Raw genomic sequence first — 10,846 nt, 5'->3', positions numbered from 1 at the left:
TTCTTGTACTGAAACGTTTTGTAAAAATGGGAACTCCAAAGGTTAACTTCGTGGTCAGAATGAAAATTAAAATGATGGTAATGATAACCTAACAAATGGGGCTCTCATCGGAAAATTCTGTTTGTTCAAATGTCTTTTTCTGCCTTTTTATTGCATTCGAATTTTCTAATCTTGGACCTATCTTGGAACCAGAAAGGATAGATCTTTTGCCCAAATGGCCAAAGTAGTAATGATATTCAGAACAGATGGCCTGGCTTTGTTCATCACGAGTCAAGGACTGGCTCAGATTTGAAAGGCGAGATTTTTGTGTGCTTTCTCAGTAATCAGGCGATAACACCATTTTCCTATAATAGTAAAGGGTAATAGAGTGCAAAAATTGAAAAGGCATTTTATGTAAGTATGGCTTGCCAGGCTCTGCTTTTAGAGTGCTGTCATTTTCTAGCTCAGCTGAAGGGAAGTTGGAACATTTTTCAAATATCTGATTAATTTGGACTTGATAGTCCAAAGACAAGTCATGGTACCTATTTGATTTAACCAGGGTTGTCTGGTTTATAGGTGCCAACAAACAACAGAAAATAAGTGCCTGAAAGTGTCATTAAAAAAATAAATATTTTGGTGCATGCTCATCTAATTGATTTTTGCTGTACACAAAGTGTTGGGTTGCTTTTTTACCCCCAGCAAGTTATTTTTCATAAAATCAGCATCTTAATTAAAATGAGATTTATTTAAATGGAAGTCATATCAGGTCACATGTAAAAGAGTTCAAACCAGAGCACAGGAAAGCTTTATTTAAAAATGCTTTAGTACATTAATTCTGCCTTTTAAAAAAAGAAACAGTGAAGCAAGTTTCACCTAAACCAGCTGCTCATCACTAAAGACATTGCCAAAAATAAAGAGTCACAAGCAGGTATTTTCTGGAAGAAGTTTTGAGGAAGAATTCACATCTAATACTCTTTCTGAATGGGGAATAGTAGCATCATGTCAAAAGTTACTGCTACTGATTATATGAACCTAAGCCTAATTTCATCTGCCCCTAAATTAAAGAAATATATTTAGTGAAATGTATTTTAGAGTAAAGGAAAACTTGGTCATCTATATATTGTCCTTAGATTTGTAATATCCACAGTAAACAAGAACTCTCAAGTCCCTGAGCAAGGAGATTCTTTAAACTCCCTTATCTGTCTGCAAAGAATGATTCAGCCCCCATGATTTTAAAAAAGTATACATATTACCAATTCTAGCTGCTTTGCACCAGAAACTCAAGCCAAGAATCCAATGCCTCCAATGTTTCTGCCTTCCTGTGCTTAATACAATTTCCTGAGGCTGGGGGACATTTCAAAACAATGCTGCTTGGGTGAGATTTACATACATCTGTCTCAGAAGCAATGCTTGTCCCTGACTGAAATATGCTGAACTTATTAATTTTTATAGAGTGCCACTATCTTGGTTTCCTCTTATTTTTTCTATTATGGGCAATTTTTCATATTTTCAATAACAGAGCTTTCTCATTTTAAAAATGAATTTAAAGGTGAACAGAAAGCATTTTTTTCATCAGAGTCTCATCATACAATTTGGCAGACATGCTCATAGAAGGATGTAAAATTTTAGATTCAGAGTACAAAACTGGAGGGTCCTTTATTTCCCAAAAGGTGAAATTATGAACTCTTACAACTGTCTGCTCACCTCTTCAGTCTTTACAAAGAGAGTAACCTTCTTATCTCTGGAAGTCTGTTCCCGACTTTATACACTCCCTTGTAGCACAGCCATCCTTAGTAAATGGATTCAGTCTGACTTTGATATTCTGGGCTTTTTGTGTGTGTGTGACATGGTGACTTGGACAGAGGAAGTAACACAGAAGAGTGGGTATACAAAATATTGAACTTGACTACATGCAGTCAATCCAGAAATACCTTCAACATTGCCAAGTGAGATCTTCTTTTTTCCCCTTTCACATCCTTCTCCCAAATATGGATTGTTTTGATCATTGTTCATTTTTACACAGATACCACTGAAATGGTGGTTTTGGGAAAAGGTCCACAGAGTGAATTACTACAAATCTGCAACATTTAATGTCAGCCCCAAGTTTTATATCCGTCTAAAGAAAATTAAGCTTAATTACAATCCAAACTTTTCTTAGTTTAAAGGAATTTTATGTTCTTTTCTTTAGTTCTTCATGGATGTAAAAATCAACTGATCAGATACTTTCTGCCCCACAAAAAGGCTTCTCTTAGGTAACAGGTTCATTGTCCTCTAGTTCTGCCACCTCCCACAACCCTTTATTCTCTCTCTTCTGGTCAGGTTACCAATCCTCTTTCTTTTTATGGATCCATTCCATGACAGGGAATGTCAGAGAAAAGTGTCCCAGTGGTAGGCTAATTTCCTGTGAGCTTTTCTTCTTAATTTTTGAGCTAGCCAGAACTTTCTGAGATGTTTTTCAGATGATTTTCTCTGTATCCTGGACCCTTGTAGCAAACCTTCATTGCCTATAACTTTTCCATCTCTGCTCCTTAAAATAGCATCACCTCGATTCAGCTTCTATTATTGCTCAAATGTCTTATGTAAAGTCCTATACCTTTATGTGTGTCAAGTACATAGCTTATTCATTGTTCTTTATGTTATAGTTTTGGAGGAAGTAAGAGGGAAGTTGTGCACCTAGGAATAGAAGTTGGGGTGTTCAAATCATAGGCTTTATAAATAAAAGGCTTCTCAATGCATGGCTAAAGTAAAATAAATAAGTAAATAAATAAAATGTTTGATTTTTCTTTCTTTCATTTTTCTTTTCTCCCCTTCCTCTCTTTTTCCCTTTCATTCATTTCTTTCTATCTTTCCTTCTTTCCTCCCTTCCTTTTTTGGTTGATATATAGATAATGCAAAGGTGTGAGAGTAATTAATAGGGTGATAAAATAAGCTATCATGAATGCTATTTTTCCATGGGGAGTGAACACAATGAGAGAGCTTTTTACTCTCATTTTGGATGGTGTAGCACTGCTGTACACAGTGTAAGCTTTTCTTCAAGGGCAGATAATCTACCTTTTCTACCACTTTGGGTCATGACTAATCCTGTAGACCAACACTTCTCAAATAGTAATGGCCATGAAACTTGCCTGGAGATTCAGTTTCCCATTCAGTAGGTCTCAGTGGGTCTTGATATTCTGCATTCCAAACAAACTCCTAGGTGCTACTATTGTTGCTGGTCCATGGACCACTTTAAAAAAATCTTAAATGACACATAATATTTGCAGGTATCTATGGAATATAGTCAATATTTCAATACATACATACAGTGTGTAGGGACCATTTCAGATTCATTAGCATTTCTTTGTGTTGGGAAACTTTAAACTCCTCTTGTCTAGTTATTTGAGATATTATGATAAGTTATTGTAAACAACAGTGGCCCTACTGTAGTAAAGAGTGCTAGAGCTTATTCCTCCTACTTAATTGTATTTTGGTATCTGTATTCTAACTCTCCCTATTCCCACTCTCTCCTTTCCTTGTCAGCCTCTTGTGACCACTATTCTCTTCTCGGTGAGATCTACTTTATAGGCTTCTATATATGAGTGGGAACATATGGTATTTTTCTTTCTGTGCCTGGCTTACTACACTCAGTATAATTCATGGACTACCCTTTGAGAAGCAAGGACAAAGAACAGTTTTCTTACCCACCCCCCCCCCCCCCGCAACAATCCCACCTTTAGGTCTGATTAGTAATTAATGGGACTCACTCAAGACAGAACACTCCAATATCTGCTGAAATAAGAGCTCAGAAATCATATGTCTGATTGAGTAGAAAGATATACAACAGCCCCCTTTTCTCCCACCTTACCATAAGCATCCTGCCTCATTTCACTTTCACCAGGCATTTTTCTTAATTTTATATCTGCTGCCGCCATTGTCTGCCTGACCACACCCAGAAGACAGTTCCAATTACATATTCGTGCTGGAAAACACTGAGTGGTAAGGATGGAAAGATCATTTAACAGCCACCTTTGGGAGTGCTGCCTTTCTTATATTCTCCAGATTCCTTTTTGAAAAAATATTTTAAAAAGAAGAAGATGATCTGCTATTAGAGGAATACCTTTTTCCTTCAATAACAAAAGAGCTAAGTGTCCCCCTCTTCTTCTCCCAGTGATACTCCTAAGATACACAAATGATTTGTTTTTAAAGCTTGGATATCAACTGGCAATGATGTCTTATGGGGATAACTTAATAGTATAGGAAAACATCGCAGTCTGATTTTCCATGTCTCTATAAATTTCCCCTATACATAGTCTTTTTAAAAACTATATTGGGGTATAAAATGAATGGCACTTCAATGAAAAACTTTTCTACCTAACGCAGGAAGGCAGCAGAAGAATCTCAGTCTTTCCCTACACGTTGACTTTTCCCTCAACTCCTGACATTGTTTGACTCGAAGCAAACCAAAAGAATGAAATACTCATAGGTGGTTCTAGAACTCAGGACACAATCTTCTGCCAAATAAGTCCACTCGATCTGATGCCCTGTCTATTTTAATTCTGAACTGGCATCTATTTTGGGTAAGAAGTTCTCAGTGTCTCTCCTCTGATGGAACTCTTTTCAATTTACTTTTAACCTTTCTTAAGAACAGGAACAAATGGAAGCAGATGACTGTGTGCTTGGTTGCTATTTTAAAGGGAGCCAAGGGAGTCTACACAATGAACATTTATGTGGCAAGAGTAAGCCCTAAGCTAGGACTGAGCAAAAGGTGATGGAGTGTTGACTGGGAGTCAGAACTCCATTCTGATCACACTACACTTTCAGATGATTAAAGGTTTCCCCTTCATCCTTCCAGACAGATCTCCCTGCCCCTAGTACAGATAGTTCAGATCTGCAAGTTGGCTAACATTTGATAGAAAGTCAATGCACTAGGGACCACTTTGTTACTCACAAGGCTTAAGTTTCTTTGCCTGTACTAATGCAGAAGTCCTACAAGCTATAATAGTCCCTCTGAAAATTCAACATTTGCAGAAAGATTCTTTCTGGTCAGCACCAAAGAATGAATAGTTAACAACCCCTGAGATTTAAGAGTAGGCTCTGCTGGCAGTAAGGGGACATATTGTAATCAGGAAAGATTTCAAATACAGTTGTATTTTAAATATATATATTTTAAATATATATATCGTCGTTCCTTGATATTTTCAATTTTGTTCTAGATGTACCAGCAGCATCTACTTTTATTTAATTTGGTATAAAAATTCCTTTTGGCATTCCTAAGTCAAACTACACATTTCATTTAAAAAGCTGAAGTGAGGCTTGAGAAAGGTAAATATCTCTAAGGGTTAACCTAATTCAACATATACTTAAAACTTGGAAACACAGGTTTCACACTTGCTAATGATGGAGGTCATTGATTAGACTTTCCTGTGCAGAGTTTTATCACTGAGATTCATTTTTCACCCTTTTCTTGTAATAGAAGTCCACAGTACAATATGGGTACTGTTTCTCATTTTATGTTTGTCTTAATTTAGATTTGTGTACTTAAATTTTTTTTTTATTACCAAGAACACCCAGAAGTCATACAAATTCGAAGTAATCTTCACTAGCTAATAAGGTGTTACCTTTCAAATAATATTTAGGCTTTATATATTTTATCTTCCTGATAATAACAGCATTATTCTCTCTTCTCCCCAAGTATGGGCAAGTTTACAACATCCCTTAGATGATCTTTCTTAGGATTGACAGGGGTGGGTGTGCACCTGCTGTGTGAGTAACAGGGAGGGCACTGGTACCCAGAGCCATGTAAGGAAAAGTATCTCCTTGGATAAGCAGGAAAGCCATGGATGAATCTTAGGTCAGGTAGGTTGGGTGAAAATCTTTGTTCTTCCACCTATATTTTATCTAAATCTCAGTTTTATCTTTTAATTTAGTAAGTAATAACTTTAGCTTTAAAAATTCATATGGAAATTACATTCTATAACATCAAAGCCCTTGACACTTGACAAGTACTCAACAAATATTTGTTTTTCAAATCTAATACTAGCTTGTTATCTGACTTTAAGCTAGTTTCTTAGTTGTTATATGCTTCAATATCTTTTATTTGTGCAGAGACAACATAATTATGATATTAACAAAATTATTACAGTTAATGCAAAATGAATCTTTTCACTTGACAGGCCCCTTTGGCCTGTGCTGTTTCACATGACTTTATCATATCTGAAGGAATTTTCTTTGTTTTAACTTTTGGAGGATCATTGTAACAAAAGAAAGAGATAATTGATATAAAATGCTTTGAAATGATACATACATATGTATATATTTTTAGAAAAGGCACTGCTACTTATATTCTGATTTTTTTCCTGATACTCAATGTGTGTTTCTGAAGATGATAACCAAATAAATGAAAATAATAGGTAACAAAATAATGAAACAGATTTCATCTGAATTTCTATACTTTCTGAAAGGATTTTTATACATAAACTCCTTGATATGTAAAGAATATCATATATTTTTAATGTGCATTTCCTTAAGGCTGAATTCAATAGAAAAAAACGTATATAATTTTTTTTCTAGTGGAAACCTGTGATGGAATATAAATGTAGAATCCTGTGATATTAAGTATGACATGGAGACTCTTTTTTTCTTTCCCCTTTATGCAAAAATACAGGGACCTAAATTTCTAGTTCATTAGAAAAGATGTGGATTAGAATTGAAGGTATTCTCTACCTTGGCCTCCCCAGAGGGGCCTCCTGATTTCCTTATTTGTCTTTAAATACAGAAGCATTTGAGACCACACCAGCAATGGGAAGAGATGGTTTCTGCATAACCTTTTGGGTTATGAAGCACATTTTACTGGTGATGTCATGCCTGGCACTCTGCTAGGCGTGGCAAAGTATCAGTTTTTCAAATAGAGTGTCAGGGACTTTGCAGGAGCAAAACACATGAAGAAAGAGCAAAAATTAGTGATAGCTGGGAAAGCCTAGAGAACTAGATTTTAAATAGCTCCAGTTATCTTCCACTGAAAAAAAGAAGATGAGAATATAACTCAACATGTGTAAGATATAATACTAGATACCTAAGAAAATTTGTTCATTCATTAGCATTTTTAAGTTCCCACAATAGTAAATCTGTAAGAAATTTAAGGGTAGGGGAGCAAGGACTTAGAGGAAGGTGACTTGCTGAAGGTGTTAGGTAGCAAATATTAAAACCTCTTTGCTACATCAAAGAGGCAGAACAGCAAACTTTTTAAAAGCATAGTTCAGAGAAAGATTGCTTGGGCTTGAATTCAGTTTCTGCCTCTTAGGACTGTGTCATCTTGGGCAAGTCATTTAACCCCTCTGTGCCTCTGTTCTCATTCATTTCATACAGTTGTTCTAAGGATTAAATTCTGTGGTACATAAAATGAAAAAAATATTTCTTGGGATAATAAAGAGTTATGATAAATAATATAGTTATAATTATTAATACCATTAGAATGGAAAACCATTTCTATTTTTTTCATATGATATCAAGTTCAATGTTTCTACAATGCTAATCCAGAAAAGAGGAGAGAGAACAAAAGATTATAGTCAATTGAAAATGCTATATCCTGATGAATATTCTTTGTATAACTTTTCTGTTGCTTTAACTATCATCAATTAAAGTTAAGTAGAAGTCTATTTATGCTCCTGATATAAAGAATTTGCCTTTAATGGAAAATATCTTTTTCATTCTAAGTATGAAACCCATTGACCCTGGTTTGAGTATTCTCCCCAGAAGCTCCACTCTATGCTGATCACAGAATAAAGACGTAGATTGGAGTAAATTTATTTCAGATATTATAGATTGGAGGTATAGCAATGTGTGAAAATAGACCATGAAAAATGCAACCTCAAGTTTCCCCTTGAACCCATGGTAATTTATCTCAGAATCATTGTCAAGTTCCCTGAACTGTAAGGTAAGTAACTTGCTTCAAGCTGCTTTAAATCTTCTGTTGGGAATGAGCTGTTGCTGTGCCTTGTACTCTTGGTACTGTGCTCCACAGCTTGGAATTGTGAACATTTCCCAGCATGCTTCAGGGAGACTAGGATCTGAAATCCAGTGTGCCTAGGTGAAATTCCTCCCTCATAAATGAAGTAAGACATTAAAAGTAGGGTATAATGCCTACTTTTAGGAAAATCAGCCTTAGAGGTATTCAAATAGAAGGGGAAACCCACTTATTCACTCACACAAACAGCATTTTGAGTGCTTTCTTTATTCATGTATGCTACATATTATCATTGAGCACTGCTTTATAGCATGCCCTATTCTAGGCACTGAGATACAGCAGAAAACACAGTGAAATAGTTCTGCTCAGGAGCTGACCCCCTTTATGTTGTACACTGTGCTGGGAATACACAGATAAATGACACCCAGCCCTTCCCCATAAGGTGTTCTGAATAAAGAGGAAAGAGAAACAAAAATGGCAAGAACACTTGGTGTGATTGGGGGTGTGGGGATACTGTGATCTCTGAAGGTCAGAGAGGGTTTCCAGAAAATGTCTTCCAGGTTGAGTCCTGAACTGCAAAGGGGGGTTAAGCCAGTGGTCTTTCCAGGTAGAGAAGACAGCTTTTATATTTTATCCTAGGACAATTGGAAGCAAGCGATGGATGTTAACCAAACAATGACATGAGCATTTTTCGATTGCAATATAGAGAATGAATGAGGATACAGAGCATGGACTGGCAGCTTAGAAGCACCTATAGGGAAACCATTGAAGGAATAAACAGATGAGTGTTGAGGTGGTCTCAGTAAAGACAATGATCATGGGACTGGAAAGAATTGGGCAGATTTCAGAAGTGATTGCCTGGTAGTGGGCGGTGAAGGAGAGGGTGGAATAATAGTTTGACTCTCAGGTTTCTAGCGTGGGAAACTGCATGGAAGATGATGTCATTAAGAGACGGAGGTGGAGAAGCAAATTCAGGATGAGGAACCATATTAGCTCAGGTTTGAACATATTTCATTTGTAGTGTCTGGGGGACAACTAAGTGGAGACATTCAGTAGACAATTGAATGTGGAGCCTGGAGATCAGGAATGAGCTATGGACTGAAGGTATTTGCATAGAGATGGTCAAATCACAGAGCAGGGAAAGGATCCTGGAAAGCACTGGCACTGAAGAGAGAAGACTGAGCAGGAAGGATAGAAAGCCAGGAGAAAAATCAGGTGTGTATGGATTCACAGAAAAGAAAGGGAGAGAACAGTCTGAGAAGGATAAGGTAGTCGAGGTCAAATACTGATAGAGGCCACCCTCACTGGGGACAGAATTTGTCCATTGCATATAGCAACAAAATTTCATTCACAAGTAGGGTGACCATCTGTCAGGATTTGCTTTGAAGTGTCCCAGTTTATGCTTGTTGTTCCAGTATCATTATTATTAGCACCCTTTAGTGCTTATATTTGGATAATAAATCATACTGTTGTCATTGGTTGGTGAGAGCAGTTTCAGCAGCATGTCAAAGATAGATAGCAGTAGGTGTGGGGATGAATTGGAGGAGGAAGACATCAATGAGGCAGCTTTATGAAGGGATATGCTGAGACTATTGGAGAAGGAATTTTCACATCAGATTGCACTGAACTTGAAGTTACCTCCAATCTTGTGAATAGTTCATAGCACTATTTTCCTTTTCCGTTTTCAGTCCTTAAAATCAGTGAGCATCAGGACTCTGTTTTTCTTGATTCACATATCACATAGCTAGATGTTACTATGTCACAAAGCAAATATTTGATAAATTCATTTCTATTTTTATATTATCTTGAAAATGAATAGCAGCTACATGAAGTGTCCTTCCTCTCCTCCATATCCTAAAACAGAAATGTCTAGTACTGAACTAAGCAGGAGACTCATTTTGTGTTTTTGTGTGTATGTGTGTGATGTTGGGGGTTGAACCCAGGGCCTCCCATGTGCCGGGCATGGATTGTTTCACTGAGCTATATCACTGGCTCTCATTTTGTCTTTTGAATTATTTTGTATGATGAAGCATTTTCAATAATAATTAGGCTGGAAGTAAATATTTTGTCTCTTACTATAGATATTGTTGACCTAGGAAATCTAGAAATAAATACATGCCTCCCAGTTTATTTATACCTAGTATGTATTTGATTTTTGGAACTTGTAGTATAGACCAAACAGATGTCTATGAGAGTTTAAGCATTTATACTTAAAATGAGAAAGATGCAAATAATATTGAAAATGTTCAATGATTATCGTATATAAAATGGTATCTCAGGACAATAGAAAAGTCATGTAAAATGCAATTATTTTTTAACTTGTGTGGCTGTTGAGTTAGGTGGAGAACCAATCAAGAGTCGTAATTCCCTTTGCCCTCGTTCCAGAGGGTGGCAAATACAAATAATAAGCCCTGGATAAATGTCCACAAGTGAACCTTTTTTCTCAGTGCTTATTTAATTTGATTATTGAAGGTCAAGCTCCCAGCCCTAAGCCTGCCCCACCTCCCCAACTGTTGGGAGACTCCTTTGAGTAATTAAGCACCTGTGAGGTTTAGGCTACGGTGACCTTTAATAGTCCCTTTTTATTATTAAGATGCAATGGCTGTGTTTTAAAAGGCAGGGGAGGGGATATTTCAGTGAGAGAGGCTTCTGTTTGAGAAAAGAGGCTAATGGAAAATAATAAATTGCACAACACTCATAATTTGTCTGCCACACCTAGCCTATGAATAGCCTCATAAAGCATGCTGTGACAGAGAGGGATCTTTCTCTCCCTTTATTGTTTCTCAGAGTCATTAATAAAAGAGCCCATTATTGATAATCTGACCACACACTATTATGTTAACTAGTCAATGTAACTAAAAAATTCTCAAACATATTTCAAATATTTGAATATCAAGCATTCAAGTTATCAATATTGAGGCCGAG

This window comes from Spermophilus citellus, assembly GCF_964194105.1.
Source record: "Spermophilus citellus genome assembly, chromosome: 14".
Taxonomy (NCBI): Eukaryota; Metazoa; Chordata; class Mammalia; order Rodentia; family Sciuridae; genus Spermophilus; species Spermophilus citellus.
The sequence above is the reverse complement of the archived record's forward strand: the minus strand, read 5'-3'. Positions refer to the sequence as shown.